General features: G+C 42.5%; 1 long non-coding RNA gene across 1 annotated transcript; it reads right to left on the bottom strand.

Annotated features, from left to right (window-relative positions):
* Positions 1–1713: 1713 nt before the first annotated feature.
* LOC124227763 (uncharacterized) lies at positions 1714–27310 on the bottom strand. Its single transcript, XR_006885544.1, has 6 exons — positions 27001–27310; positions 12894–13006; positions 11916–11966; positions 5588–5660; positions 4205–4348; positions 1714–3787 (listed from the first exon to the last, which is right to left on the bottom strand). It is a non-coding gene; the product is annotated as an uncharacterized LOC124227763 (long non-coding RNA).
* Positions 27311–27355: the final 45 nt, after the last annotated feature.

Below are 27355 nucleotides of genomic sequence, written 5' to 3'. Positions count from 1 at the left end.
TGTCAGCTATCTGGTTACTGCAAACTCTCCTGGCAGTCAAGATAAAATCTTCACGTGGTGGGATGGCATCTACAACCTCTTTATTAGTTGAAAAGAACATTACTCTGACCAACTCTGAACAAACTGTACATGCCACATTGAAAAGTGAAGCATGCTTTCAGGGTGACTCTGCACCAAGGATGTTACTGCAATGTAACAGGAACCAAGGGCTGTGTCTACATTTAGGTATCACCATTACAAACCAGGAGTGAAGCCTCCTTTTTGCATTTCTAGGCATCAAGGAGGAAAACTGAAAGAACACAAGCAGCACAGTGTGCCCACCTCTCCCAGTCCCTGATCCTCGGGTCCTCCCTTAGCTTCCCAAGAAAGTTCCAGCTACATTGTCAGCATTAACCCACTGTGCCCTAAACCCAGTATACTGTCGCCAAACATGTGCCTCCCCAGTATAGCTCCAAATAGGTCCAAAGGATCCTGTCTGGCCTTATAAAGGTTAACAAGGGGGTCAGAGCTGGAAGGGTCACCAGCTGGTCACATCTGTCCTCCCTCACCAAATGTGCTGGACAATGGTCCTGAAGGCGCTAAAACTCTCACCAAGCACTTGACAGACCAAATTTCCAAGCACTGGGAAGGAATCAATATTCATAAGACACTTGTTACATGCTAAAGGCTTTCCCATATCTATTTCATTTTCAAAGCAATCTTGTGGGGTTGGTATTATTATCCCATTTACAGATGAGAACACTGAGAGGTTGATTCACAGTGACAGATACCAGATTTAAAGTAGAGTCTATTTCTTGCCAAAGTCCAAAGCTCAAGCTCTTTCCAAAATGCCATCCTGTTTCCCACCAGCCCCCCTATAGCTAGGACCTGAAATGTATATGAGGAAACTAGGGCCAAAACCCACAGAGCCTGGGGTAACCCTGGCTCCCAAGCACACCTCCTCATGGCTAGCCCTACCCATCCACTGTCCAGCCCACTCCACAGGAGAAGCCAACCACAGGGCCTGCTGAAGCCCACCCTGGCTAGGATGCAAGCTCTTTCCCAGAGCTCAGCCTGCCAAGCCTCCCCAACCATTGTAGTGATCTCTTTGAGACAAAGGCATTAGGCATTAGGCTCTGTGCATTTCTAACCCCAATTCCTTGTTTTACCCATGAGAAGATGAAGGCTTACATATGTAAAATGATGAGCCCGGTGTCACCAAGTACACTTGCGGCAGAGGCTCCCTGGGCCAGGGTCTCACTCCCGAGCATCATGTACAATGTGCCTGATGCACTTGACCTTGTTGAGCTCCTCCCAAAATTGCACCTATGACTTTATAGTGTCCTAGGGCTTTTCTGATGACACACTGTGCTTACACAAATGTCAAAAGAATAGCTTCCTGAAAACACTGACCACCCTAACCATGGAGGAATGGCCACATGTGTCTACATACAAGCTTGCCATTCATTCTTGATGGCAGTCTGAGCTTAGAGAGGGTGTAAAGCCAATCACAGTCTTGTGTCATGGAATATATAGAGAGCTGTGTCATTGTAGATAATTAGGTATAAAGAATTTCATGCATTCAAAATCAGGCTTCCTGTCACTAACACTTTTTGGAAACAATTTTGTCCACTGATCTTTAATTTATAGTGTTTGGTAACACAAACACAGAAATCAGGAACTTAGAGAAAAATTCTAAAGGATTGCATTTATAGACAATCTTTATTTTACACATATCATCTGTATGAGGAACAAGACAAAGCTGATGGAATGTTGGCTTTCTTTCAGCTTGCTGAAATATGTAAAAGGAAACAGGAAATCCTAGTGGCAAAGCTCCATTCTCAAGTCCATTCTGTAACTTTGGGTCAATTCTTATAGTCTTGCTCTAACTCAACACCACATTTAGAATATAATCATCCTAATGCTGCTTGCCACCTGCATTTCCGGAAGCTTGAGATGATCAGTTGAAATGAGATTGTGCAGCACATCAAAACTTTTCAAAGGCATGTTATTGTTACAGTCTTCTTCTTCTGGTTCAGCATGGTACTTCTGAGCACTTCATAACCATGGTAAATTAAGACAGCTAAGGGAATCCCTGAGAGTCCTGCATTAATAGCCACCCATTGGGGGAAATAAGTAATATTTTAAAAAGTGCAACAGAGACATCCTTGTTTACAGCCAGCTTGACGGAGAATCCAATTCTTTCATTGCTGATTGAGAACATATATGTTGAATTTGAGGCCTAGAATTATATTAAAACTTACCTCATTTTCAAGGACCATGAAATGAAAATATTTAATGTGGAAGAAATTTCTTCATGAGTTATGAACAAAAGCGCTTATACTCCTTGCATGTTGCAGGTTGGTGGCCATCAGATGGGAGCCCAGCAGCTCCACAACTGGAGTCTCCTCTCTGCCTCCAGTCTGCGCATGGAAGGCTGACATCTTCCAAAATAAATACGGGATCAAGTGGGCTCCACGCTCTCGTTAATTCTGGTGTTTTCCTTTAATGGGACTTGAGAACAGAGTTTTGCCACTAGAATTTCCTGTTTCATTTTCCTTTCATCTCTATCTCTCTTATGTTCTATGTCTTTCATTTACATTATGATCTCATTCTCCCATGAAGTTCAGGTTCTACATCTTCCATGAGGGTCATGGAACTGGGGAGCGCAAACTTTTTTAAGATCCAAGCGTATACACAGTTCACATTTTTCTATCATTTACTCCCATTTACATTTAACCCATCAAAAATAAGTGTACATGTGACAAAGACAGTCCTGAACCTTAGACTCCCAGGACAGGTGGAAAGGCACATTTTAAAGCAGTATGCAAAGTAAAACTTTTCCTTCATGTACAAGGAAATATATTTCATTCCTTCATAAAATTTCTTTTTAAAAATTAATTGGATTTTTAACATGTAGGGAGGAGATGAAGGGGAAAATTGTTATCAAATCTGTCTTCATACTTTTCAATTAAGAAAAACAACTTCTGCTCTACTCCATTAACAGAACTTTTAAAAATCTTACTCAACTGTTGTTTTCTCTCCTCCAACAACAACATTGAAAAGGTCCAATTGCTCTCTTGCCAAAATGACTTAAAATGCATTTGCCTATAGATGATCTCAGGAAAAAAAAATAACACAAAAGAAAAAGGGACTATGTTGATATTGATTTTCTCCTAGAAGCAAAGGACATTTATAGGTTTGCTTGTCTTCTTCCTGGGATCCTGTGCTGTTTAAGTACCAAATGATTCAGAGGATTTTTTTTTTTTTAAATCAGGCAGAGGGATTAAGGGAGCCTGATTAGCCTGCACAAATTACCACATTCCACTGGATTCCTTAATGAATCAGAGAACTCCACTGTGCAAGCCCCTTTCACAGATCATTTGATCTTCTCTAAATCAAATGGCTTGCCTCACAGACAAATGCCTTTTGCTGTCCTGGAAGCCTGGACAGCTTTCATGTTTCATCTGGGACCTGCTCTCTGAAACCAGGTCACTCTGAGAAGCCACAGGGTATCTTGTAAACAGTGCAGCCTGACCACTTGTGGCCTGATATAGAACAGAAGCACAATTCAAGGGAACTCCTGAGGAATTTCTCCTGCTCTGGAGGAGGCTGACTGGCCATGTGACCTGCTGGAAAGAGAACAAAAGGACGCTCCCTTCTGAAGACAGCGGAAATGTCTTTCTCTGAGAGGCATTCTTCAGGTGCTGTCTGGCCTCAATAGGCTGCTGCTGCAGACACTTTCCAAAGCACATCCTGGCTGGTGACTGATTTCACAGGGTGCTGCTGCTGCTGCTCCTCATGCTTTCTGTAAGGCAGAAAATCGGGGGCATAAAAGGGAACCATGGAGAACCCGCGAAGCCAATTAAAGACACAACCCATTTTGGAATATTGTGAAGCTTCTTAGAGTCTACGTTACATTTTCTAATACAAACCTCCCTCTCCCACTCTACAATAAATTTAGCAGCTCTTGAAGAAGAATACATATAGAGAACTAAAAAGTAAGACTATGTGCTTACTTTCTTAGTAAATGCACATGCTCTGTGTGAGCAAGAACTTCAGGGCCTCAGTTATGAAGGTATCTGTGCAAACGTCTGTGGAAGCCTCAGGCTAAATCTGCGGACCCTGTACCCAGTTAATTGCTCCTATTAGGATGAAGGGAAACCTTAAAAGTGCCATGCTGACTTTGTTTTTCAAAGAAATTATGATAGATCTTAAACATCACCTTATTTCTCAGAGTTACTTCATGAATTCACAGAGACAAGAGGCAGAGGATGAAAGTATGTGCTGCTTTGAATTTGGAATGCTTTTTCTTCTTTCTTCCTTCTTTCTCTCTCTTTCTTTCTTTCACTTTCAGATGATTTCATATCTGCATAATACAAAGCAAAAAGGACAGAAACTAATTGACATGGGGATTCTTCTGGTGAAGCAAACCAGATTGAGTAACACAAACCAGGAAGGCAGGAGGGAACAGCTGCTCTGCTTTTTAAGTAATTCAAGACAGATATGATAAATAAATTCTGTAGATATTATGCGTAAAAATTTAAAAGAAAAAGATTGTTTATCTCTTTTCTGTAAAGAAAGGAAATGAAAAGAATCCTGACTGGCGTGATGGCAAGGTGGAAGACTGGGGCTGGCAGAGGTAAGCAGGAAGCGCTGATGGAGCAGAGCATGTTCAGGAGCAGTGCAGGGCAGATGGCCACGTGCACCACCCCTAGTCCCTGGGCACCCAAGAATGAGAGCCCGATAGGGAGTTTACTCTGCTCACCCACCTTGAGAATCCTGACATGCCATTCACTTCACTCACACCATGAAAATATATTTTTATGTGTTAAATATTTCTCTCTGCTCTAGGCATAATAGTACAGTGACGAGGACCAAAAAAAGTTTCTTTTCTCATGAGCCTTAGAGTCTTATGGGGGAAGATGGACATACGTAGTAAATTAATTTAAAAAACAGGAAATATCGGAGAGAGGTGTTACAAAGTGAATTAAATAGGCCATTGTGTAGAAAGTGACAGAGGAGCTACTTCAAAGGGGCTTGTCAGGGATGGCCCTCCAAGGAGGGGACATTGTAGCTGAGATCAGAATGAGAGGAAGGAGCCAACCAGGCCAAGTTAAGGGAAAGAGCCTCGCAAAGGCCCTGAGGTGAGGAAGGAGCAGAGAGCAGGCCAGCATGGCCAGGTGTTTGTGAGAGTGGGAAAGCATGGCAAGATGGGACTCAAGGGGAGGTGGGATCTAGTCTGGGAAGGAGAGAGATGGTGGCCCAGGAGAGGAGCTTTGTGAGAAGCACAGTCCCTGGTTTCCTAACTTAGTCTCTTTAGCAATTGGCATCTCCTAATCACTTAGCAGGGGACAATAGGAGAATGATCATGGCCAGGACCATGGCAAGGTCACCCTATACATTAGAAACAGGATCATATTCCAGATCACAACCCTCACCTTCTCCCACAATGCTTCACAGTGCCCCATGGCCCTCTCCCTTCCTCAGAGTAGCAGTCCTTCCCTGCACACAGCCCCGGTCCTCAGGGTGCTCCAGGTCCAGCAGGTGCCTGTCACTCTCGCCCTTATAGTTCCTTGGGGGGCTCTACATCTTCCCTCACTCTCACCTGTGCAGAGGGAGATGAGACTAGTTCTCCTCTTCAAGCTAGTTCTCTTCCTCCTTACTCCAGGAACTTCCACCTTCAATACAGACATAAGTGAAAGACAGCAAACTTTGTGAGGCACCCTCCATGAGTCTAGCAGTACGCGTTTATAAATCCTTCCACAGATCAAGAAGCCAGCCCAGAGAGTAAATTGCTCCAAGTGCTGAGCCATTCTGCCTCAAGGCTCACTTGTGGGACACCCTAAGGCTCAGCTCCTCCAGCCCTGAGCTCTCTCTCTCCTCAAGGTGAACACTGTCTCTCATCTTCCTTGCAATGAATGTTTCTGGAAACCACTGGAAAATGTTTGTAAGAACTTATCTTCTTACTAAGGCTTCCAGAAATTGCCACTTCAGTAGACTCTTGGTTTTCTTCCTACTTGATTTGTTTGCAGCATCTAATGCTGATGGCCAATCTTTCTATTCATGAGACTCTGGTCTTTATTGTAGAACAGCACTGGTCCTTGTTTTCCTTTTTACATCTCTCTTTCTCAGGTTCTCACCAACCTTATGTGTTCCACCTCCTCTCTTCCCCTCCTCCTCTACTTTCCTCCCCTCCCCTCTGTTCCCCTCTCCTGCTTTCTCCTCCTCTCCTCTCCTCCCCTTCCCTCTCTCCTCCCCTTTCCTCTTCTCCCCTCCCCTCCCCTTCTCTCCTCCTCTCTTCTCTCTCCCTTTTTCTCTCTCTCCCCATAGCCTCACTGAGTGCTTCCATCGCTTCCCTAGTTTGAGTCCCATCAGTTCACTCACTACACCAATGATTCCTAGACTAGTTCTCTAACTCCCATTTTTTTGATTTCTAGAATCATAAAATTCCAACCATCTATGGAGTGTTCCATAAGCACTCAAACCTACCAGGTTTAAAACTGAAATCATTGTTTTTTGAAAAACGGAATGTTTTCCTTGTCTTTTATTCATAACTTGTTAAAAGGCTTCATGCCATATTCACCTATCCAAATTCTGCTTGACTTTCAAGACCTAGCCTAAGTGCTATTTCCTCATGAAGTCTTCACTCAAAGCTGAGCCACCCTCTTCTCTGCCCTTTAGTCCTCTAGCTATACGTGTATTACATTATACTGATTTGTTTGTCTATTTGCCTCTGTACTTGAGAACAAAACTCTGTCTTATTCATCTCTGCCCACCAGAATTGCACACTGCCTTGCACACAGTGCGTGGTCAGAAGAGAAAAGCAGTAGTGAGGAATCACTTCATGAATGCATCACACTTTTGGAGGGCCACAGGTAGTTATATTAATGAAACTTTGGATCATTTTTAATCTTCCAGAACACTAATTCTTACTTGTGCTTCCCAAGGCTAGCACAAGAAGCTGCCATAGATGGTTTAGGGACCTGCAGTTCTGAATTTAGGGACTAAACAAGGTAATGTTTTAGATTTCATTTTGGTTTATAGCTTTTCATTCCTCATTTTTACTTTAGTCCCTAGAATATCTCACTGGATCAATGTTACTAAGACACTTCTTTCTCACAGAGCCTTCCAATCTCTGTGCCAAGCTGTGAGTTGTGCTTCAATTAGCTCAGAGCTCTGCTGTGTTGTTTATCCCTCCCAGGCCTTGGGGTGGCATGGCAAGCCAAATACTGTGCAGGGGGAAAGACAAGTGGGAACCAAAACCCCAAAAACAGCTGGGACCAAAACAAGCTGCAAGTCAGCCCATGCCTGCTGCCTAAACTTTGGTTGTACTAAGAGGCTCCCATGAGAAATAGAAACCTAATGACACTGTCTTGAATGGTCTGATATCTTCATGGTTTTGGAACCCCCAAGGGCCTGGATAAGCAGGCACAAAGCTGCTCTGAGGGACATTCTTTCAATCAAGACCACACAGGATTTCAGGAGAAAAAGCTTCCCTCTCAAGGGAATCTCATAATCAAAAATTTTGTAACACATAAGAAAATATTTATCCCTAGTGAGTCAGCAGACATAGCAAACCCCAGGAACTTGAAATAGTGGAACAATATTCTCAAGTAAGTTATAAATTAAATATTTTCAAATTATTAAAAGGATAAAATAAAAAATAGAATCCATACAGAAATAATAAGATACTTTAAAAGAAGACTATGTAGCTTTGAAGAAAATAGAACTTTTAGAAAAAAAATATATAGTCATTAATATTAACAATTCATGATTGGTTTTAATACCACATTAGACATAGGTGAAGAAAGATTTAGTGCACTAGAATATGTATCTGAGGAAGTTACCCAGAATCTAAAGACAGAAAGATAAAGGGATGATAACATAAAAGTAGCATTGACAGACATGAGATGGAGTACAGAACCCCAACACACACCAGGGCAGATCTGCTTATTGCTTATACAGTTTCCATTCTGCTGTTTTCACTCACAGATAGCTGATTTGTTTGGGATGACAATATGCCCAACTAAAAAGATTATCTCCCAGCAACTCCCAAGACAAACTAGTAACCAAGTGACACAGTTTTGTCCAATGAAATAGAAGCAGAAGTTTCCAAAGACAAGTTCCTGAGGATGGTCTTTAAAAGTTGGCCCATTCTCCTCCCAATTCTTTCTATGTGAACATGGGCACAGGGTTAAAGGTGGAGCACTCATCTTGCAAATATACAAAGGATGATGAAGAAGACAGCTAAAAAGATTTCAGCATGCCTAGCTCCAGACATCTAGTCATGTGAGAGAAATTTATTCAAGCCATCATTAAGTTGTGTTTTCTATCTGATGCATCTAGCTATAATCTCTCTAGTTGATAAAATGAGATAAGAGGAGTCTAGAAGGAAAAAATAGAGAGAGTGGAGGTAAAACAATATTTTAAATAGAAAGTCCCTGAGAAATTTTCAGCTCCAAACGAAAACACTTAGAATGAAGAATCTTACCAAGTCCCAACCAGAAAGGTTAAATGTAAGTCCATATCTAGACACATTCAAAGGAGAGAAAGAAAATGTTGAAAGTAACCACAGGGAAAATACATTTAATGGGAGCATATTCCTCAAATGAAAGACACCTGAAGACAATGGAATAATATTTTCAAAATGTTGAGAGAAAATGATTGATCTGAATTCTATAGTTAGCTGAAATATTATTCAATGCTGAGAGCAAAATAAAATTTTCTTTCAGACAAAAGAAGAATTTATCAGTCACAGACCTTCACTGAAATAACTACTAAAGGATATATGTTAAGAAGGTGGAAAATGAAGCCAGAAGAAAGATGCAAGAAGCTTTAGTGAGCCAAGACATTGACAAGCATGCGTATAAATCTAAATAATAATTAAATCCAAAAAACATGTAAAAAAATCTATGTGGAACTTAACAAAATCTCATGATTGAAGAATGCATTGGGGTAAGAATCACAAGCAGCTGCCTCTGCTATCATTTTTCTAGCAAATCCTGGATCTAGTTACTCTAGAAACATATTTCCTTGTCTGTCTCCAGCAATTTCTCTAAGAAGCAGATGGTAAAGTCAAAATACCCACCACAGGGCGTACTTGAGGTACTAACGGGGCATTCTCCATATTTTCTGGTGCTATCTAGAAATCTTTGACAACTAACATGATTTCAGTTTACAGATTTCAGTCAGAGAGGAAATAAATTTTAACTGTATACTATGTAGAATACTAAGTGGTTGGATCAAATAGACACCTGAAAAAATAAAACCTGTGCTATATCTGACTGTCAAATATGACCGCACCTTTAAATATTATTACTCCCACCATCAAATCTCGCATACTATCAAAACTCCCCCCATACACTTGCCCAATTAAATGAAAATGACAGAAAATCAAAAGGCCAGCCCACAGAGACTGTTCTTCATGTGGTAGGAGTATGATCAAATGTTTCCATGGCATCATCTTCTGGTGACCAGGGGTGGTATATCATGATTGGCAGGGTGTTCTTGCTTTGTGTTGAGATTTGCTATACCGTATTTTTTTAAAAAACATAAAGTAAATCATTCTCCCCAAACCATATAATATTCAAAATCCTACCCTGTTTTTCAAAATTTGATTATTCTTTTTCTCCCTCCCTCCCTCCCTTTTTTTAAATTTATTTATTTATTTTGAGGAAGATTAGCCCTAAGCTAACATCCACCACCAATCCTCTTTTTGCTGAGGAAGCCTGGCCCTGAGCTAACATCTGTGCCCATCTTCCCCTACTTTATATGTGGGATTCCTGCCACAGCATGGCTTCATAAGCCGTGCACAGGTCCACACCCGGGATCTGAACCAGGGAACCCCGGGCTGATGAAGCTGAGCACGTGACCCTAACCACTTCGCCACCAGGCCAGCCCTGCTCCTCTCATTTTTTTTCATTGAATTTTAAAACAAGAAATCACCATCTCACTCTCCTTACAGTTAATTTCCTTTGATCTAATCATTTCCAAAAGAAATTGCAGAAAATTACCAGGATGATTCTTATGGATTTTTCTGACACTTGTCAAACACTTCTTGACCTATAATCCAGGCTAACTCTAGCCACTCTGAGACAGAATTTGATATCATTATCATCTCAAGTTCCATTCCCCCTCATCCCCATATTAGAGACTTTGAATCCTTTGATTTATTAGAGACTTTGAATCCTTTGAAATATGCTGGTTGACAAAAATATTCTCAGGAGAAAAAAATCATTCCTTTCCTCTCTTACTCACAAACACAACATCGAAACAAGACCTAAATCCCAACGCCTTAGCCCCTTGTGGCCACATTCCATTCCCAGGCCTGGCTGATGAGGTGGTCTGGGAAGCATTCTGGCTGGGAGAGATCACATTGCTAAATGGGGACGTGAAAAGGAATGCGGTTTCCTGAAAGTTTCCAGCAAGTACATGGGAATGGAGCTCTTGAAAGAACCATAGAGCTGGAAGCACTTCCCTTCTAAGAAACACTTCCAATTCCCCCATGAAGCCAAGTGTAATAACAGTTCTGACATTATTATTTCAAAGGGGAAAAAATCATTCATGCAGACTTTGCTGCTGTAATTTGGGTATTTATAAGCCACACCCTCTTTGCAACCTTAAAGCCATGTGGTTTAAAATGGAGCCCACACAAAAGAAGGGGTTGTTAGTCAAAGCCATACAGCAATTTCTGCCCAGTCTCTCTGAGGCTGTCAGGGATAGCTATTTTTTTAAGTGATTTCAGACACTTTTTAAAAGTTTGTCTCTTTCTCCTTATATGCAATATATATCGTCAAAGTTTTAACAAAATTTTTCCTTTTTGACCACAAGATAGAGTTCCAGACATGGGCAAAGAACTCATGTAATAAAAGCTCATGGTTTGGGGAACTTAATACAATAATAGCGTGTTCAGGAAAATTTTCTGCAATTGCAGCTCATTTTTTTGTCCTTTAGTGAATCTGCTTTATTTAGAATGAAACGATGGCTCCCAGAAGTCACTGTGGCCTCCCACCACGCACATGTGTCATCAGTTACATATGGACCCACTTCCCCAATGGTCTTGGACAACACACTGCTTGAAGAGATGTAGCGTTGCACACTGATCCTGTGGTTCTTGTGCAGTGGCAGGACGATTTCTTTCTAATTGTGGTAGAATACATATCACACAAAATTTACCATTTTAACCATTTTTAAGTGTACAGTTCAGTGACATTAAGTATATTCACATTGTTGTGCAACTATCACCACTATTGATCTCCAGAACTTTTTCATCACCTCAAACTGAAACTCTGTACCCATTAAACAACAACTCCCCATTCCCTACTCCCTCCAGCCTCTGGCAACCACCATTCTACTTTCTGCCTCTATGAGTTTACCTATTCCAGATATTTCATATGAAAAAAATTATAAAATATTTGTACTTTGTGTCTGGATTATTTCACTCAAGATAATGTCTTCAAGGTTCATCCATACTGTAGCATATATCAGAATTTCATGCCTTTTTAAAGCTGTATAATATTCCATTGTATGTAAGGCTGAATAATATTGCATTATATGCTTTGGGTAGAATTGACAATTTTATTAACAATTGTTAATAAACTCTTACTTTAATTAATAATATTAAATCTTCTAATTCATGTACACAGGATGTCTATTTCTTTCTGACTTCTTTAATTTCTTTCAGCCATATTTTGTAGTTTTCAGTGTATAAGTCTTTCAACTCCTTGGTTAAGTTACTTCTAATAAATTTTATTTTGTTATTATAAGTGGAATGGTTATCTTAATTTCATTTTCTGACTGTTTATTGTTAGTTTATAGAGATACAACTGATTTTTTGTGGGTTAGGAATGATTTTTTTTAAATGTTAAAAGGTCAGGTATCACCAGGAAATACCCCCAAAAAGAAACAGACTTACAAAACATTGTTATACTCACCTTCTTTGCAGGTGTCTATATTTTGGGTCCCTGAGAGCTTTGGTCAAAGACCTATCGGAGGCCGAAAGAAAAAAAAGACAAAAGAGCTGTCTTACATAAAAAGCTGATTCCTAGGAAACAGTGTGGTGTATATATATATATTTTTTTTAAGATTTTTTTTTTATTTTTTTCCTTTTTCTCCCCAAAGCCCCCTGTACATAGTTGTATATTCTTCGTTGTGGGTCCTTCTAGTTGTGGCATGTGGGACGCCGCCTCAGCGTGGTCTGATGAACAGTGCCATGTCCGTGCCCAGGATTCGAACCAACGAAACACTGGGCCGCCTGCAGCGGAGCGCGCGAACCTAATCACTTGGCCACGGGACCAGCCTATATTTTTTTAAAAGGACAGAGGATTTGGTCTTTGTTTGAGAGAAGTTACCATGACAAGTTAGGATTTATTCATTTAATAGTGAATATCTATTAAATATCAAGCAGTGCCTAGAGACTGGGGATACAGCAATGAAGAAAACAAAAACTCCTACCTTCATTGAGCTGATAGTCTATGGTAAGAACCAGATAAAAACCAAAATAACCAAGTAAAACATATAATATGTCTAATGATGACATACGCTATGAAAATAACAAAGCAAGAGAAAGAAGAGGATAACCAGAGCGCAAAGCAGCTTTTTGATGGCACCATCAGAGACGACTTGAGCAAGCGACATTGTGACTGAGAGCCAAAGGAGGCAATGGAGGTCAGACGTTGGGAGCCTGGAGGGGAGCCAGGCAGAGCAGCATGGGAAGCAGTGCCCCAGCCCAGTGGGAGTTGACAGAGATGGCTGCACTCTGAATCCTGGGGTGATGTGGCACTAAGAGTCAGCCTTTCGCTTTGTGTATAAAAACTCTCCTATTTCTGTATTAGTTAGTTTTCTCTACAGAAACAGAACCAATAGGAAGTATACAAAGAAAGAGGGAGATTAATTGTAAGGAATTGACTCACGTGATTACAGAGTGTGGCAAGTTCAAAATCTTCAGGATGGGCTGGCAGGCTGGGGACCCAGGAGACCGATGCTGCAGTTTCAATCCAAAGGCAACAGGTCCCTTTGGGGAATGCTGGGAGAAAGACGAACAGTATAAGATTTTGGCACTGCACCAGGGTCCTTCATGGAGGGAACCCCACCTCCTCTTCTTTCAAGGAGTTCTGGGTCTGTAAACCAGCTCAAGTCTGAAAGTCAATTGAGGAGCCATGACTTTCTGTGTTTAAGATTCAGGTTAGACTTTTGTTCACTTGACCAAGAACTTTTCTGCTTATAGGGATCAAGTAAGAATTTAATAGATTTCGTATCTATTCACTTCTAGAACACCATGATTAAGTAGCCAATGCCATAGGTCTGCATGAGTCAGACTGTTCTGATTACTGCTTTGACTCTGCCTTTGGTAGTAGAGTGTCACCTCTTGGCCCCTGCCACCTCAAGGTCCAGTTACTGCCATTGTTAGTAAGTTTCCCAATTGAGTGGTTACAGTTCCCACTAAGAGGCTTGGCTTACAGAGAAGAGCTATTCAACAGTGTTGAATTCCCTCATAAACTATTTCTCATAGTCCTGAAATATATGTATTCTGGATGCTCCCAGCATGGATGAGTAGACCTTAAATGACAAATCTACTATAATATTCCAGTGACTCTAAGCCTTTGACTCCCTTACTCTACATTAAACCAAGGTACATCTGACATTTCCAACTTGCTCACTGTGGGCCATCTTTTGGTCCAGGTTTCAGCCAACTAACAAAACAAATTGTTAGAGCCCTTTCTAACCACCCAAGCTGCAACATTAAACGTACAATCTCTGTTTAGTGAACCCATATCAATAAATTCAGCCTGATCCAACTTTCTGTTCCTTCCATCATCATCCCACACCCTTAATCCCCAACATGCTCCACTCTCCCTTCATTCTTAGGAGAAAAAGTCCACTGACTGAACACATTGGGACTGATATCTAAGGGATCCAATTTCTTAAATTTGGTAGATCACATGGAGAGAAGAAAGGAACAGAGCAAAAAATGGTACAACTAGTCAGATTGCCCACATTTAGCTCCTACTGTGTGCCAAGTGCTGGTGCTATAGACACAGTTCTGTGAGATAGGTACCTATTTGCTTTGTGTTACTGAAGAGGACACTAGAAAAAGAAAGGAACCTGCTCACTGACATGACTAGAAGGTAGCAACAGTGCGATTCAAGTCTAAGTCTGCCTGGTGCCAAAATATTTCTAAATAATGTATTAAATTAAAATCTGGAACCTTTAGATGCTAAATGCTTAATAATGCCTCCTGGGTTTTCTTGTATCCCAAAAGTTTTGCATTTTGACACATTCTTCTTTGTGCCAAATCTGAATCCGAAATGTTATGGAAATAAGATGAAGAGGAAATAGCCTCCAATTTTATTTTAGAGCTCAGCAAATGTTCATTTTGTATGGTCAGGGCAACCAAAATCAACATTATTAAATTAAATCATGGCTTTTGCAAAATTACTGATTCACATAGATACCACAAGTTTTCAGAGAGAACACAGGAATTTTAGGGGAAACAGCCTGCCTCTAACAGGGAGAAATTCTGCTGCACAAATTCTGGTTCAGACACGCCTCTAGACATTTTGAGATGCCAGAATCTGGGAGGTCAGAGTAGACATTGCACACAATCCTTTTCCAGAAAGTATGATGTATTATATTTGAAAAACCAATAGAAGCTCCAAGTCAGAGACTGAATGGCCAATACGTTTCAAAAAGACCTAGGATTAAGGTTCTCTGAGAGAAATTGGTTTATGGCTTTATGATTTATTAAGGTCCCTTTGGCCTTGTAATTCAAGTTGCACATTCAAATGCTTGTTGTTATACAAGTTCATTTTCGACAAAACTGAAAGAATGTGCTGCAACTGAACTCAAAGTGGACATCATTGGTCTTTGCTTTGACCAGGGTTGAATCTCGGCACCTTCTATAGTGTGTGGTAGGCTCACAATTGGACTCAGCAAAGATGCTATCGCCTTGAAGGCAATTTTCTCAGCACCAATGCATGAGATTAGGTCAAGAATCTAGGATTAGATACCAAGCCCACAAACTGTGCATTAGTCATTTTATTAACATTAAATAAGGAAAATTCTTCATAAACAAAGAAGACAGAATAAGTGGCTCATATTAAAGATAATTATTTATATGTTGTGAAATGTCTGAACTTAGTCTCCTGAGAATAAACCATCTAGATGTATTTCTTCAATTCAGTGAGAAAAACTTAACAATAATAAACATGAAATGTCTGCACTTTTTACACACCAAAAGAAAAAAGTGAGAATCCCACTCTAACTGCCTCAGCAGCAGACTCATGTGTGAAGGTAAACAAACAAATGCTTTAGAAAGCACGCGCAGGACAGGATGAGAGCATTCCACCGACCTCAGGGCTGTCTTCCTACTCATGTGGACCTTGAGCAGTGTTGGAATTAAAAGGCAAGGGACAAGGTCTGGGTCCATTTTTTATCTAGAGACTAAAAATCTGAGAGCAGTCAGGTTGAGAAAGGCCCAAAATGCCGCATGCTTTGCACTGCTCCCCAAAACAAGGCAAGAACACAGCCAAGCACCAAGGAGGGGATTACAAAGCAAGGGTGTTGGGTCTTCTCTGATACCTTCTCATGAATGCCCCAGCTCACTGCAATCCGGGTGCTGGGGTTCCCTAGCTTCCCCAGGCTTCTTGGAAAAGATGGGATGCTGGTAAATTCTCTAGAAAATAAATGCAGAACTTCCAAAATGCTACTTAGAAAAATAATGCAGTGTTCAAAAATAATCCATGATTTAAAGTGAGGACCCCAGAGGAAAGATTGGGGTTCCTGGAAGACCTGCTCTGGTGGCTGCTGCCTGATCATGGTAAGTTGCTGTGCTGCATGGGGATCACTGGGAAGATCAGTGTTCCGGCTTTGCTGCCCAGAGTGAACTTCTCCCCTCACCCTACAAGAGCTCCTTCAGCTTGGGCAAGCCCCTGTCTCCTGTTAAGGTCCCAGAACCCAGCAAAGTCAGCATAGTTAAAGGGAGTTCTGGAATATGAAACAGAAGGGGATGTTTTGAATATAAAAACCTAAGGCTTAAGATACCCAGAAAATGGGAGAAGGACAAAAGGGGAGCCTTGAGATGTTATATTAGGTAATCCAGGTGAAGGGAAAAAAAAATCCCAAAATGCCAACATTGAAATGAATCCCATAAAAGGCATCCCCAAGAAGGGTCTGGGGTGGGCAATGACCTAGAATATACTTCCTGAGGAAAATATTTGACATACGGAAAAATGAAACCAGCACATAAGATCACCTGAGGGGCCAGAGTTATGGGGGGAAGCAGGACTCTCCTATGGATATCTGCTACATTCAAACCTCCACAGAAAAGCCAACGCCCACAGAGAAAGCAGGTGTGAGGACACCTCAGACAGGTGCATGGGGAGGTTCAAGGCATAGGAACATTTTACAATATATGTTCTACTGAATAGTTGTGGCCACCTTAACAAAAAGCAAAACAAATTTTATTCTTATTAGTTGTCTTTTACCAAAAGATACAAAAGAATTGTTTTGTGAGAGTCTTTTTGCTGGTCAAAGTGCTCCACAAAGCTTGAGGACCAAATGAAACAGAAGAGTGCTGCAGATTCTGAGCATATTTCTGTCACGGCAGTTGGATGAAGGATACACTTCATTCAGATCATTTATAAAGCACTTGGTGTTGACTTCATGAGGACAGGAGAGGCCCACTGCCTGCCAACCTGCTAGGAACATTTTTTTCTGCTCTAACATGGGGTGAGAACCTCCACAGAGCTGGTGAGTCCAGGATAATCCGGATAATTCCATGAGTCCAGTCATGGAGCAGGGATAATTCTCCCACACTCACCCCACAGTGGGCAGAGCCTGGCTTCCAGCCAACCCTGGTCACTGTCACCTAGGACCCCAACACTTGGAGGCTGTGATTCCCCCCACGTGCCCACTCTAGGCCCCAGCTAACACTAGTAAAAGAACATTCTTTACTGGAGCTGTTTCACCATTCATACCTCTGAGGTTTGTACATCAGACAGGCTCTATGTGGTGTCTCAGAATTCAGAAAAAGCATGACTTTTGCTCACAAGTGCACACAAGCCCGTAACATGTGAGAGGGCCTCCATCCCTAACATGTGCTATCTCCTCCACCACCCCCAGTCCCTTCCTGCCTCCTCGGCCATTCTGCCCCCAACTACCCCACTGCAAACTGTCATTAATTCTCATGTGCAAATCTCTGAAAACCTGCTGCCCTGGGTGTAGCCAGGCCAGAGGGAAGAAGTATAGAGGGCAGCGACCCATCCATAATCGTCAATGGGGAAGATGGAACAGCCAGGCAGCAGCTAATTAAGTGGGGTTGGGTAATTAAATTCCAGGCTTTGATCTTCTCCTCAAATATTTCCAAATGCTCTGTATCATTCGGTTTTAGACATCATAACAACTTCTCCACAATTAGGAGGTGCCTCTCTGGTTGACCTTCTCTCCGCAGTCAAGAGACCCAGAACTGCAGACGAGCAAGCGTCCCTCGAAGGAGGCAGGTGAAGCCCCTGTCTCTGAATTGAAGTGGTAGCCCGACCTAGCTGCATCTCCCAGGTTTCCCCAGACAGCTTGGCTCTCACATCGGATGGAGCAGGTTTCCCCATATGCCAGGGGAGATGTGGGCCAAGCCACCCTGCCCTTCATGGCAACTCATTGCCTTCTTGTACCAGAGCAGAGTGCTTACCAAGGCAAAAACCCAACTCCTGAAATGAATCATCAGGCCCCCCTTAGGAGGTTCCTCCAGCACCGCCTTACTCTACACCATTCCTGGTTCCTCCAAAGGACCAGAGGAGACAGGAAAGTCCACAGGGGTGGGTTTTGTGGTCCAACATGGCCTCTGAGGAAAATCTTTTCCACATTGTTTTTTGTTTTTGTTTTTTAAAGATTGGCACCTGAGCTAACAACTGTTGCCAATCTTCCTTTTTGTTTTTCTTTCTGCTTTTTCTCCCCAAATCCCCCCAGTGCATCAGTGCATAGTTGTATATGTTTTAGTTGTGGGTCCTTCTAGTTGTGGCACATTGGACGCCACCTCAGCCTGGCCTGACAAGTGGTGCCATGTCTGTGCCCAGGATCCGAACCAGCGAAACCCTGGGCCGCTGCAGCGGAGCGCGTGAACTTAACCACTCGGCCACAGGGCCGGCCCCTCCACATTGTTTTGACATTGCATTAAAATGAATAATAGAAGGGGATACTGAGAAAATGCAGGAAATGGTCAGAGGACTTGCTCACCAGTCCTCAATTGTGAAAATCAGATGGATAGTCAGGAGAGCGAATTGATAAAGAAACTAATTTGCAACAATGGTTTGGATCCATCACCAAGGCACAGTGTGACACAGTGTCACAATTCTCACCAAGAGGAAGTGCCCCCACAGCACACTCAGACCTGCATCGTCATTCAGGAGGGCTTGTTCCCATAGTCTTGCTCCCCCCTCAAAAGAGGCTGCTCTGTGGACATGGTCTGAGGGAACAGGCATGCCAAACATGGTGTGACTCTGCTCCCACTGAGGAACAGCATCCACTTCTGCTACTGACATAGCGGCTGTTTAGTTATTCACTTCTGCTGGAAGAAAAGACCTAATCCAGTCCTTTATATAATACCCAAGAGCATGAGGTTTGGAAAGAGCCTGGACTCCTGATGGCCCAGCCTGTAGCACACACCCCAGCTTTGCAGCGGCACTGACAGATGAAGTGCCATTTCTCTCTGTGCTAATTGTAGGTGCTGAATCTCCAGGAAATCAACTCAGATTCACTGATAGTCATGATCATTCCATCAAATCCTAGAAACTAGGCCTCCAGCACAAATCTGGGTCCACTATACAGTCCTGCCATGTTTTCCTTACACAACAAAAATAATCACTTACAGGGAAATGGCTGTATACAGGCAAACCATCTAAATGAAATGAGAACCCACTCCAAACACTGCTTCTGCAGACTTCCCAAACCAAACAGGAGCCTGAATGTCTGAACTTTTCTATTACTTCATCTCCGTGTAAAGCCCTCACAACCAACAAATAAGTACGCTCTTTTAACACAAAACAATAGAAAGTGAGAAGGCTGTTTCATTACTTTTCCGCCTTTGGCTCAGACACGGAAAGGCTATTCTGGGCTGACTCTTACAGGAAGTACCAAAAACCTCAGGAGAAATGAGTTCCTGAAAGATTTCCAGCCCAACTTAACAGGCTGTTTGAGACATTTCAGACAGGTTTCTTCTGAAGAGCCAAACATGTGGGTGCTTATCTGAACTGAACCCACACCTTTGGAATTTTACACCTCACTCCTGAACACCTCACTGCATGCTGCAACTTGCAGCTCCCCTAGGCACTGTCTCCTGGGAGGAAGAGTCACCTTTACATACACCTGTTCTGTCTAAGGTGGTTGGGAAGCCAACAGTAGCCATGCAGTGCTTCCTCCAAGTTTGTCTGTAATTCTCTGATTCCTTCTATGGTCTGGGCAACCACCAAGTTTAAAAGCAAGCCCACTGGAATGCTTCAAAGTTGGATGATCATAGGAGGGCTTTACAATAAATACACTTGGAGCAACTCAAAACAGGTACCAGCTAGAAAGACAATTAGAGTGCATGTTCTGCCAGGAAACGGTGCCAGTTTTTACCTGTTGAAGCAATTGGGAAATAGACCTGTACTTGCTGAAAAATTTACTTGTACATGCACGCATGATGTGGGAGGGTGAGCAGGTGTTTGTGAACCACAGTTATATTCTTCACAATGCTCCCTGTATCATTAAAAAAGAATGCTTGGTGCTCAAACTCTCACAACGGGGGAAAAATATCCTATGGAACTTAGAAGACTGATTGAGTGATCAGTATTTCAGTGAGGAAGAAAGCAGTTACTATTGAGCATGAATTTCCTCAGCCAGCATATTTTGGGGTTCTCTTTATTTGAAAGCAACCATCTTTGGATTTTTATTCCAAACTCTTCTTTGCTGCCAAACAGTGGGAAAGGAAATAGACCTGGTAAGCAAGGCTCAGGGACACCATCAGTCACATCCTCGTCCTCTGGGCTGGATTTGTCCAGGAGCAGCATTTCCCCTCCACTAGCATCGAAAGACACCTCTAAGAGAACAGAGACACTAAAGTAATTCATTGAGCAATCCTGCTGAGAAATGAATCCCCATTTCAAGCCAAATCTAATTGTACAGAGACACTAAATGAGTGCCTCGGTGATAATAGAGAAGGAATGCTTTCATTATGCTGTAAGTATGAGTGAGACTCTTCTAAAGAGTGTGCGACGCACACTGCCAATGCATATGTAAATAGAGAGCTGCATTTTATATTTTATTCACTAATTTTTTATTAGAATGGAACATAGATAAGACACATTTTCATGACAAAGAAAAAATAATTTGAGGTTTCTGTCTCCTCTGGCCGCCTCCTTGTTTCCCGGGTTAGAAGCTGTACAGTGCGGGCAAGATAGGGGGCCCTCTTGTCTTCTTTCCTGCCATGTATGAACAGCTGCTTCCATGAGAAATCTGAAAGCCAGGTGTTAACAGACTCCCAATACTCAGAGTCCTGCAGCAGCAAAAGCACAGGTGAATCCTGCACTTTTGTTCACAGCTGCCTCCTCCATGGTCCCAGAAAGCAAAGCCACTGTATTCAGGAAGTGGTCGCCTGACTATTCTTGGTCTGTGGTCTGTGGTCTGCCCATTGTGGTCAAAATTGTGGTTGCCTCTTGGATGTTTATTCCATAAAGGCACCATCTTTAATGGTGCCAACTTATTGCCATCTTCTACCCCTCCCCCAAAGACTTTCCTGTAGCATGTTCCTAACTATTAAACTACTTATAAACATGTCAGTGAAGTTGTTTTACTTTCAGCATGGGCATTCAGAGACCCAAAGCCCACTTTTTCTTATACTCACAATGCAAAGAAAATAATGAAAAATATTGGAACTAAGCCAGCTGCAGAAGGATTTCATTTAACCTGGTCAATGATGCTCAGAGTTATAGGAGCAAATAGCAGGAAGATGGGAGACCCAGACTATCAGACACACCAAACCCATGGAGCATCTACGAAAATGGATGGATATGGACCCCAAGTGCATATAAGCACAGGTGAGCAGCCCACTGGATTCACAGAATAACAAATATCCAACCTAGTCAACCAACTTACACCCACTCTACTTTGCAATTTTATGTGCTATTGGCTGTCAGTAAAGCTGTATAACTGAGGATCCCATCTATCTGTCTAACTCTTTCAGCAGCTTTGATTTCAATGAAAAATGACAGGCATATTAAAAAATAACCCTGGGGAGGCTCCTGCAGCTGAGAAATCCAAATTTGAACTCAGGGACCTGGGTTTACCAGCAGATAGCTGCATTTTATCCTATGGCTTCAGAATCAAACAAATTTACTTGTAAAACCTTAACTAGGATCTTAAACTGGTTACAGCAATGTTAAAAGGGGGGACAGTGTGCATAGTGATTCAAAGTGTCCATTCTCTCATTGTACGCTTATCATAACCCAACTCCAATTTGGAAAAGCAATGCCCACAACCCAACAGCTATCTCACCAAGTGAGCAACTGTCCAGGCCAAACAAAGAACATCAGCTTTCTCTGTTTAATATCTTCATCCTCTGCAACTCCATGTTACTGCCAATGTGCAGAGATCCCCTTCCCAAGTGAGCTACAGTGTTGAGGGTCATTCCAAACCACTAGAATTGCTGGCTTGCTTTTAGGTGAGCACTATAAACAAACTCCTGCCCAAATGGAAAAGGTTTTCAAAGGCAGCTTTTCTAACTCATCAAAGCCAGGCTCCAGACTTGAATACTTCTCAAGGGCTTTCTCATGTTTTCCACTGTTTTGTTTCCAGAATGCATCCTGAATCCTGAGCCTTTCACATTTATGTCTCTAATAGGCCATAAGCAAATGGTCTCGATATTTCAGTTGGTTTTGAATGGCTGTAAAGTTTTCCCTCTTTAGGGTGGGCAGATCCAATCACTGCAAGACAGACTACCCCAACTCAGCCAGCTGACAAGCTCTTCTGGAGAGCACATCTCTCCAGCTCATTGCTGGCATTTATTGCAGGCCTTACAGTGTCCTAGGCAGTTTGCAGGCATTATTTCCTTTAACCTTTACAGTACCTTATGCGATAGATTACATTATTACCCCCAACATTACAGATGAGGAAACTGAGACAGAGTGTTGAAATCACTTGCACAGGTCACATGGCAAGAAAATAGCAAATCTGATGCTTCAGCCAGGGCTCCAGCTCAAAAGTCCAAGTGCTGACCCAAGCTGAGCCCCGAGGATATGTGGCAAACAAAATGCCCTGGTGGATCTTACAAGGTACAATAAAGAATTTAAATGAATGCACATAATGTATTAAATAATTGCAGGAGGACTAGAAAGTACAGATTGCTATGGAAACATAATGGTGGCAACTTGCAAACTATGTGGTTTCCTTATATGGAAATATACACCACCTAACAGAGAAAAGGGGACACACACAACAGACCCATTTCCTCTCCTCCAGATCTTGATCCCTGAATGGAACAGGTTACATTTTTAATAAGGAACTGGAGAAATACATAAAATACCTAAAATCTCTAATTGTTAGTTTGCTCTCATCTAAAACCCAAGAAAGACCCTAACACATACACTTTCCAACCTTTTGAAAAATTCTGCTAAGTGACATCATTTGTGTTTTTTTCCAAGACAGTATACATTTCTCTGAGTTAAAAATAAGAATTTGGGGCCAGCCCGGCGGCTCAGTGGTTAAGTTTGCACGTTCTGCTTTAGCAGCCCGGGGTTCGTCAGTTCAGATCCTGCATGCGGACCTACTCCCTGCTTATCAAGCCATGCTGTGGCGGGTGTCCCACATATAAAGTAGAGGAAGATGGGTATGGGTGTTAGCTCAGGGCCAGTCTTCCTCAGCAAAAAGAGGAGGATTGGCAGCAGATGTTAGCTCAGGGATGACCTTCCTCAAAATAAAAAGAAAAAGCATTTGCCCAAGACTTAGAAACTAAAATGGAAATGAATAAATGCTGCTTTCTGTGTCATGTACACATTTTTCATCAGAATTTGATTTTCAGAGAAAACCCAGCTTTTAGCAAATGTTTTCTCTCCTATGAAGTGGGGATGTTACACGGAGGTGTCAGTAGTGAAGTAGAAAATAACAAAGAAAGGAAACTTGTCTGATCCACGCTTTCATTGTGATTTTTACGATTTATGAGGAAGGACATTGAAGCTATTGATCAGCTAAAATATTCTAACTTGCCCATGAATTTCATTTATCTATAGTATTCTCATAATAATATCAGCTGGCATATATTGAGCAGGTATTAGTACATACCAAGTTCTAGACTTGATCTCTGTAATACTTATGCCTTTTCAGGCAGGTATTGTCATAACCATTCCATAGAATGTAGAACTGAATCACTGTAACAACTACCTTCTAGTGAGTGCTTGCTCCTTGCAAGGTGTTATTCTATACACTTTGAGTCTTAGTGGACATTTTCCATTGATTAGTAGCTCAACATCAGAATGTTCATCCTATTTAGGAGAATGAGTCCCACTTTCCCTCAACACACACCTTGGTGCCTTGCATCCTATCCTTCAGATGGGCCACTGAATCCACAGAACAGGATTCCCTCTCAGCAACAGTTAGCGAGTCTCCCTTTAGCTGCAGGGGAGCTGAGTCCTGCAGCAGCACTGGACTCCCAACCAGGGCTCAACACTGTCAAGGTCCAGCCATCCTTGGTTCTTGCTCATTTTCTAAACCTACTTCTCCAGCTGTGCCATAGTAGCCTTCTCACAAATTTGTTCTCTGCTTAAGTTAGTCAGAGGTCATCTGTGATGTTTGTGAGGCAGAATTCTAGCTAAAACACACGCATTTTCTTATTTAATCCTCATGGCAATCAAATGACGTAGGCACTTTCACTATACTCATTTTTATACACAAGAAACTAAGGTACAGAAAGGTTAGACACCTTACTCAAGATTGCACAGCCGGTGCTAGTGTTGAAACTTGAGCAGTGTGACTCCAAACCCAGCTTGGAGAGATTTAATAACTTGCCCAAGCAACTCTGGGTAGAGTCATCATCTGGTTCCACCACACCAAGCTGCTTTTCTTTGTGTCAAGCCCAACTCTGACACAGGGGAGACACAGAGACCCAGAAGAACCGATCCAGAGATTGCTGCAATACAGAACCTAACACTTCAAGGCTTGTCCACTAGAGTCCTAGGACTTTTCAAATGCTCCATATCCCAGTACTGCTGCTGGAGGGCAAGCCTGCCCTTTCCAAGTGGAGCCCTGACCTCCTCACTGTGTCTTGATCCCAAGACACAGAGGGTCAGATGAGGTCCTGCAGAACAGACCATTACTTAACTCTCACTTCCAGGAGGCAGGTCTCCTAGCCCGAGTGGAGAGGAAAGGCTCCCACTGTTCCTGCACCTGCAGCCGTGCAAGGGGAGTTTCTTCTTCTTCTTTTTTAAATTCCTTGTTGTTTCCATAAATCTCAGACCTCTTAACCTCCCAAACTCCACATAAAGGTACAGTGTTTCCCCTTCACAAACAGCATACTGTGCCCTTACTTCTCATCAACGCAAAGGTCACCAACCGCCTGTTGAAAACAACTTTTCCTCTGAGAAATGTTTGTGTTGCTTACTTTCCCTGTAGTTCTGAGTCTTTTTTCTTTGTCCATTCAATGTTTCTGTGAAGGTGCTGTATTGATAACAACTTCAGCCCCTCCAGTGTTCACAGCAAATGGAAGGCCATGAAAGAGATTAACTTTGTGGCCCTGGGGAATTTTGAAAATGCTGGGAATGGGATGGGCCCCTGGGGCCACTATGGAAAGCAGTCATTAGGAGGTCCACAGGCAGGCAGTTCTTGATGACTATATTAACACTTTCAAAGGTTCACTACTTCACAGGAAAATGAAAGAGGGGTCACAGAGATGTTTTCCTTCCCTAGTTCTGAAATGGTTCATTCTGCTTTCACAGGAGTTACTCATTGCCAGAGAAAAGTTGCTGATTGTTTCAAATGATATTTAACACAAAAGAGAAGGAGGAGGAAGAAGAGGGGCTTGGTGGAAATTTTCACTTTTGGTTTCCTTTTCAGGGGGGCTACTGAGCTTGTTTGATTTGGAGACTGGGCTAATCTAGCAGTTTCATGAGGGGTTGGTTTCAGATTCTGTATCTTTTTGTACTCTTGGGTACAAAGCCCTTCGGATGAATCAAAGTACATGAAAACTTTTTTTAAAAAAATCCCTAAGGTAAAATAAATCATTCTATGTTTTTTTCTTATCAAGAGTTTCTATATTCTGTATGTTTTGTATAATGTAGGATACACTATGAAAACTTACTAAATGTTAAAATAATTAGAATTTATATTACATATATGTACACAAATTGAAATTATCATTCCCTTTTATTTTTCTTCACATTATAGAAAATTTGTATTAGGTAATTTACATTAGGCAATTTAGAATTTGTCTCATCAACTGAAACTTTGAAGAGTGTATTCAAGTGAAAATAACAAAATCCTTGTGTTTTTAGCAGACTTTGACATTGACCCCAGTAATATTTGAAGTCCTTTTGAAATACCACGTCAAAGACACCATCATTGGCTCTGAAGAACAAGAAAATTGCCTTCAACAACTCCAGGAAAAAGCCTACTACCCCAGCCATGGCACCTCCTCCTTGCCGCAGAAAAGTTCCAGCAAAGCATTTATTTTCCCCACCGCACAGTGCAGTGGAAATGAACCCCAAGTATATCTCAAGGAGTAAGCACAAAACAAGTTGTCCTGATGAGTGACCCTAAAAACACAAGCCACCTGATGGAAATCTCTGGGGAAGTGAGTGTTATGGGATAGTCGGGGGAGAGGACTCTTCCTTCTTGTGAGCCTCTCTTGGAATGGGAAGAATAGGAAGTTTCCACCATGTGATATGAGGGAATATGTTCTAATCACTCTCACCCACCCAAGAGACTCAAATCCACCATAGTGCTTAATCCGTTTAGCTTTAAGTTTACATTTTTTAAAATTTTTAATAAAAATGCAAGTGTCCTAAAACTTTAAGACTCTGTGCCTGGGAGGGTACATTACTGGGCAGTCTCTTTGGAGACCTCAGGTAGGTTGTGGGGTGGGAGTAAAGGGCCAGCCACTAAGACAGGCCAGCCTGATATCTTTCTCTTCCCTCCTTCCTCCCCAAGCTCAAAGACACCCAATTTAAACAGAAAAAGTTGAAGAATGTTGTGCAAATATTTTTTCCACTACCCTCTCCTAGAACCTATACTAAAATGATCTGGATGCAATAGCTAATTACGTACAGTAGCATGTAGAATAAATAGGGTTGGTGTAATTTCTAAAGATCCAAATACTGAGAGAGAGAGATGTGATAAGCTGTCGTCATGATCCTACAGCTTATCAGTGTTAAAAAAAAAAAGAGGGAAAAAACATAAGTAAACCTGAGAAACCATTTGGTTCATGGGTCTCACATGTCATTGGTAAAGCTTGTTTAAGGAACAAAATGACGGAACTTTTAGTTGAGTTCTTCATTAAAACTTATTAGCATTCTTTTATTTTCCTCTGGAGGGGCCCAGGTGACAGTTTGCACTTCTTATTACCTGGTGTCCCCACTTGCTGAGTACTCCTTTGCCCTGTTTCAGGGCGCAGATGAAATCTATCTTCTGTCTTAGAAGACACGGAGGTGGGGGGAGAATCAAGTTTAAACACTAGAAAAATGAAAACAGATGCGTGGAAGGGAAGACAGGCTAGTGGGAGTGGAGAGACCGGAAGCCCTTCCCAGTGCTGGCAGCATCTGTGCCCCACTCCTCCCCAGAAACCCGCCCCTCAGCCTCCCAGGAGGGGCCAGCCTCACAAAGGGGCGCCAAGCAGGGAATAGCGCCTCTTGAGAGGGAAACCTCCCTTGGAAGCCTCAGCCAGGATTTTTTCAATAAACCCTTTGCAATTAATTGTAAGAGCCTGTGGGGTGGCGGGGGCGGGGTTGTAGTAGGGATAAGACGGGGAGTCCAATCTTTAAAAGAAGTGAGAAGAAAAGCTTAGACCTTGTTTGTTTGCAGGCACAGAGAGCAGCGTTTGCGAAGAGCAGCCGACGGGGGCGATGGCGTGAGCTGAGTAGCGACGCGAAGCCAGTCCGGGCGGGAGACTGGACACTGGCCGCTCTTGTGGACGCGGCCTGCCCACAGCAGTCAGGCCGGCCATCCATCACCCGCCGCCGAGGGGCTAGCAGGCCTGAGCCGGCGCCTCCCCGCCCAGACACTGGCCCTCAGCAGGGGACTGACGTCAGCGCCCCCGCCCCCGCCCCCGCCCAAGTCAGATACCCAGTCCTGCGCCTCTGGAGACGGCGGGCGGCCGCCCCCATCCCGCCTACGCCCGCGTTTCCCACTCAGTCTTCATGAC

Source organism: Equus quagga, chromosome 16 (assembly GCF_021613505.1).
Source record: "Equus quagga isolate Etosha38 chromosome 16, UCLA_HA_Equagga_1.0, whole genome shotgun sequence".
NCBI classification, from domain to species: domain Eukaryota; kingdom Metazoa; phylum Chordata; class Mammalia; order Perissodactyla; family Equidae; genus Equus; species Equus quagga.
This window is presented reverse-complemented; position numbering and strand designations above follow the sequence as displayed.